This window comes from Spea bombifrons, chromosome 11 (assembly GCF_027358695.1).
Source record: "Spea bombifrons isolate aSpeBom1 chromosome 11, aSpeBom1.2.pri, whole genome shotgun sequence".
Taxonomy (NCBI): Eukaryota; Metazoa; Chordata; class Amphibia; order Anura; family Pelobatidae; genus Spea; species Spea bombifrons.
In genome coordinates this window covers 38,329,352-38,335,253 of record NC_071097.1, presented here as the reverse complement: position 1 = coordinate 38,335,253, position 5,902 = coordinate 38,329,352, and positions in this window count along the sequence as shown.

Here is a 5,902-nt window from a genome sequence, read left to right as displayed (position 1 = left end):
ATTCTGTGACGTCGCCTCTGCCTGCACCCACCAGCCGGGGTACGACTCCTTTTTATGATTTTTCCTTCCCGCCCCTTCCCTGCTTTCCTCCCAGACAGACACGCGAGCCAAGACGAGCCTCACATCCCAGCTCTCTATCCTCTGTCCTGCTGCAGCCGTGGGGGTGAAGCTGCAGACCCCCCGGCCCCCCCAATATTCTTACTTCTTTCCCACAAATACCCAAATTTTCATTTTTTAGAAGCGAACGAGACTATAAGCGACTTGGTGTAAAGGATATCGGGTCTCGTAGTATCACTGGAACATTTTTAAATAATTAATAGCTATTTCATTCTAATTATTAACGGATTATTAACGGATGGACTGAAATGTATGAAGGGTTTGCAGACATTTCCGGGATCGCATTATAGTAACGGAATTCCAGAAGCAGAGTCCTCGGCATTATTTATTCTGTTATAAACAATTCTCAGTGAACATCTGTGCGTAAGAATAAAATGTTCACAACCGTGCCTTTCCTTTTGCCTCCCGAGAAAAACCTCATTCTAGAGGATGAGAAGCCAGACACAAGAGTGGATGCCATAAGTAGGATTTCAAATCTGTTAAAAAACAGCCTCCCAGCAGAGGTGGTAGAGGGTAATACAGTGAGGGGATTAAACACGCATGGGATAGACATACGGCTCCTGAATCTAAGACGTAGGAAGGCCATGTCTTCCAGGACACATACAATTGTTCCGTATTGCTGACCAGCACAGATAAAGTGCTGCCCTGCAATATGGGGGATTCATAACTGACTAACTGGTTCCCGTCCATAAGTCTATACATCCCACATACTGCAGGGCAGCATCTCCTCAGCGCTGGTCAGCAATATGTAAAAATGATGTGTGTCCTGGAAAACATGGCCGATGTGGTCATCCTATCGGGTGGCTCCAGGTCACACCTGTCCCAAGACTATTAACGTTCAGGGAAGTACACAGTATTTGCAGTAAAAATGGGTTTATTAATACAGAAACTTGAACTAATACAGATACAAAAACTATACATTTTACGTTAACCATGTGTCTTCCCTTTAAAAACTCCCAGAAAAAGATAAGTAACATAAATGTTATTGTTTTTTTAAGATTCAAAAAAAAGTAAAAAGGAGCCAATTCAAATACTTGAATAAAAGCCTCAGACAATCCCACCCAGTGGTCTGATCACACTTCTGAGAAGCAACATACCCTTTGAACCCAGACCCTTGACACATGGTGTTAATAAACGTATCTGGTGCTGAGGCTCCGAGGGGCTAAAACAAGTGGGACTGAAATGGGGATGAAAACAATTTACCCCACAGAAGCTGGACTGAGGGGCAGGTGCACCCTACGTGAAACCCCTCGGCCACTAAAGCAGATATTGGAGGGGGGGTTGTGAATCAGTTTAGGGGGGTAAGTGGTATCTTATCATCAATTATTAGTGGATGCAAGGACATATTTAGATTTTTTGCTACTATGTATCTCCAAATGTAAGTCAGAGTTTAAAAGGTTTGTAATTTTAATTCTTGTTAGGTTAAAGTAATCCTTGGCTCAGGAGAACACAAAGTTCACTTGAAGCATCATCACTGTGGATGTAGGTATCAACAACGTGTGAATGAAAGTGTGTGAATGAAAGTGGTTCGTTCTCCAAGTGTTGTGACCGGTCGGAGAATTCATTCAAATATGGGTGGATAGTCGCAGCTCTATGTAACCAAGAAGAAAGCAGAAAGGCTTAAATCTGTAGGCAGCCCATTTGGCCCATCTAGTCTGCCCATTTACCTGCTGTAAAAACATCATACCTAATCAGTCTTTGGAAACGTTACTTGTTTATTGTTATGATTTAAAAATATAAACAAAGTATTTAAATAAATAAGTAAATGTTCCCCTGTTTCTTTATTTTCAATGTTTCTTATTGACGGTGGATAGTGGTCTAGAGGGTCTAGAGTGGTCAGGCAATCCCTGATCCCTGTATGGTAGCAGAGATCAGGCTTCTTCCAGTATTAGGGCTCTCATAATGGATCGGCTGGCAACATGATCTTTTCCATTTTCTTCTAGCTTCATTGTGTACCATGGTAGTAGACGGCCATATTGGCTGCCTGTTTCATGGACTTGGCTGCTGCCTAAAGACCCTGAACCCACTTTGCCTGTTACATGTTTCTCCTATGTAGCTGCAAAAGAAAAGGAACAACATGTAACAGCCATAAGCAGAAGACATGGCAAGGAGAAAACAAAAGAAGAAAACATCAAAAAAGAGAAATTACAAATTCTCCAAAGCAGCATGTCCTCCCCCAAACCTACAGGAAAGTTCAGGATTAGTCTCCGCATGGAGTACAAACAGAAACACAAATGTCTGCAGAATGTAAAGGTCCAGACACCCATTTCCAATTCTTAAGCAACATAGTAGTTTAGGTTAAAATCCCTAATTCTATCAAGTTAATTTTTTCTACCTAACCTTTGTGCTTTTTATCCAAAAGATGGCAAAAACCCTGATTACGTTTTTTTTATCTTGCCACTCAGAGGAAAAAACTTTCTTGACTCCAAAACTCAATCAGATTTCTCTTTGGATCAAGAAGCTCTAAAATATGACTGTTTATCATTTATAGCCCTGTCTGTTATATATCCAGACCCTTTTTCAAGGCATCCATTGTATTTAATAATGCCACCTATATATACAAACACACACACTATGTGGCCAAAAGTATTGGGACACCTGACCATTACACCAACAGGGGCTTTGATGACGTTGCATGCTGAATACATAGACATTAATATGAAGTTTTGCAGCTGTTACGGCTTCTGGGATGTTTCTGGGGTGTTTCTGGGCGGATTTTGCCCATTCATCAAGCAGAGCATCACTGAGGTCAGGCACTCAATTTGCAATCTCATTCCAGGTTATCCTAAAGGTGTTCGATGGGGTTGAGGTCAGGGCTCTGAAGGCCCTTTTCTATTGCGGCATGACTGCATCTCAGCTCACAAAGCAAGCTCCATAAAGACATGGCCGGATGAGTTTGGTGATGAATAAACTGCACACAGCCCTGACCTCGAGCTTTTTAAAAAAAAATAACCTCAAGGGTGTTCATACCCAATAAATATTCATAAGGTCATCACACCCCGCCGACTGCAACCCCCCCCTCTAAAAATGTCATATCACATTCACACATTTTGTATTATATATATATACTGTGAGGAGCCACAGGGATTCAAACCCACACCCTTGTGGAAGCAAGGTGAATCACCTATCCACTACTCCACCGGGTAGATCCAGGACCATGACCTCCTTCTGCCTCTCCTTGGACCATGCTGTTCCCTAATGCGCTTGAAACACCTGCCGCTCATTTGGTCAATTAAGGCTCAATATAAACCAGGCATCAGCCTAACCTCATTGCTAGAGTATTGTGATTCTGGCCCTTTATACGGACCTACCGTGGTTCTGCATCTGATCTGTGTTTGTGTACTAGACGTACCTACCTGTCCGGGTGCTTCCTAGCCGTCTGACCCTGCCACCGGGCTTCCAGTTTCCTGCCTGTTTTTATCCTGCTCTCTCTGAACACCTAAAGATGGTGCCCAACAGAAAAGCTAAAGTTGAGCACAGCCCTGAACTGGGCATATCATCCTGCCTACAGCCATGTTCTGAACCTGCCCCTGCATTGAGACTCCTACCTGATCCGGCACCGAGTGCCCTGACATATACTGTATACCGTATTTGCTCGATTATAAGACGACCCTGATTATAAGACGACCCCCCAAAATCTGAATATTAATTTAGGAAAAAAAGAAAAAGTCTGATTATAAGACGACCCTATAGGAAAAAAGTTTTACTAGTAAATAATAATTCATGTCTATTTTTTGTTTTTAATTTCCTTTTATTTACCAACCTGCCCCCCGTTATGCACATCTGCCCCCAGGCATGCCTTATACCCTCCTATATGCCACTCTGCCCCATGTTATGCCTTTTAACCCCCTATATGCCACTCTGGCATATAGGGGGTTAAAAGGCATATCATGGGACAGAGTGGCATATAGGGGGACACTTACATACCCAGACACTAATATACCCACCCAGACACTTACCTACCCACTCTGACACTTACCTACCTACCCAGACACTAATAGACCCACTCAGGCACTTACCTACCCACTGAGACAATTACCTACCCACCCTGACACTAATATACTCAGGCACTTCACTCACCGTGATGCCTCAGCAGGCGCTTGCTGCAGCTCCCACAGGATTTCAGCATGACGCTGTGTGACCCCGCTAGGCCCCGCCTCCTCCCGGAAATTGAAGAGGTCTACCGGATCTGCTTTGGGACGGCACAGTGCCGCCGGGTCCCGGTCCTGCAGCAATCTCCCCCACCGGCTCTGCTTCCCCGCAGTGGGCAGGCTATCCCGGGAGCAGGAAGGTAAGTGTGTATGCAACCTCGGCTCGTCTTATAATCGAGCAAATACGGTATATATATCTCGCATACACGCTGATTCACAAATACACATAACATACATTTTATATCAGGGTGGCACTGCAGCTCCAGGCCCCTACCTAATAATAGGCCCAAAATAGTAAAAAATGTCCCGGTGGGCCGGACGTGCACTGATGCGGCTGCACGTAGTGATGGGAAGTTCGGATCATTAAAGTGAATCGGATCATTTCGATTCGTTCACTGAAATGATCCGATTCATGATCCGGATCTTCGGATCACTCAGTGTGTCTGCACGGAGTTACTGTTTTCCAGTAACTCCGTGCAGGCACACTAACGATTGGCCCCGCCCCTTTTATTATGAATCCTCCCCCCTGCCTCCAGTGATGTCAATGAAGGCAGAGAGTCGTTCAAAGATTCGGATCTTACAGGGATCCGAATCTTACAGTGATCCGGATCACTGTAAGATCCGGATCATTGTAAGATCCGGATCATTGTAAGATCCGGATCTTTGAACGACTCTCTGCCTTCATTGGCATTCTAATCATTAAGAGAATGTCACCATACTGTTATAAATAAATATATTAATAATCACTGCCCCCAGGATTTACATTCCCCTTTACCTGCAACTGCACCTTAAGCTAACTTTATTAAATTAATTAAATTAACCCTCACCATTAAATTAACCCGAAACACCCCATCAACCATGACTGCCCTAAAATTAACCCTTAACACACCATCAACCATGACTGCCCCTAAAATTAACCCTTAACACCCTATTAAGCATAACTGCCCCAAATTAACCCTAAACACCCCATTAAGCATAACTGCCCCTAAATTAACCCTAAACACCCCGTTAAGCATAACTGCCCCCAAATTAACCCTAAACACCCCATTAAGCATAACTGCCCCCAAATTAACCCTAAACACCCCATTAAGCATAACTGCCCCCAAATTAACACTAAAGACCCCATTAAGCATAACTGCCCCTAAATTATCCTTAAACACCCCATTAAGCATAACTGCCCCCAAATTAACACTAAAGACCCCATCAACCATACCAATTTATTAGGTAATTTATCTGGAGTACATGCAATTAATTTAGGGGTAGTTATGGTTAATGGAGTATTTAGGGTTAATTTCAGGGGCCGTTATGGTTAATGGGGTCTTTAGGGTTAATTTCAGGGGCCGTTATGGTTAATGGGATCTTTACGGTTAATTTCAGGGGCAGTTATGGTTGATGGGGTATAAGGGTTAATTTTATGCTGATGACTGAGGGTTAATTTAATTAATTTAATAAAGTTAACTGTAGGTGCAGTAATAGGTAAAGGGGGGCAAACTCAGGGGAATCTAAATCCTGGGGGCAGTGTGAACATTATTAATGTATTTATTTATAAAAGTATGGTATCAGTAATATTCTCTGAATGATTCGAATCTCTGTAAGATTCGGATCCTTGTAAGATCCGGATCCCTGTAAGATTC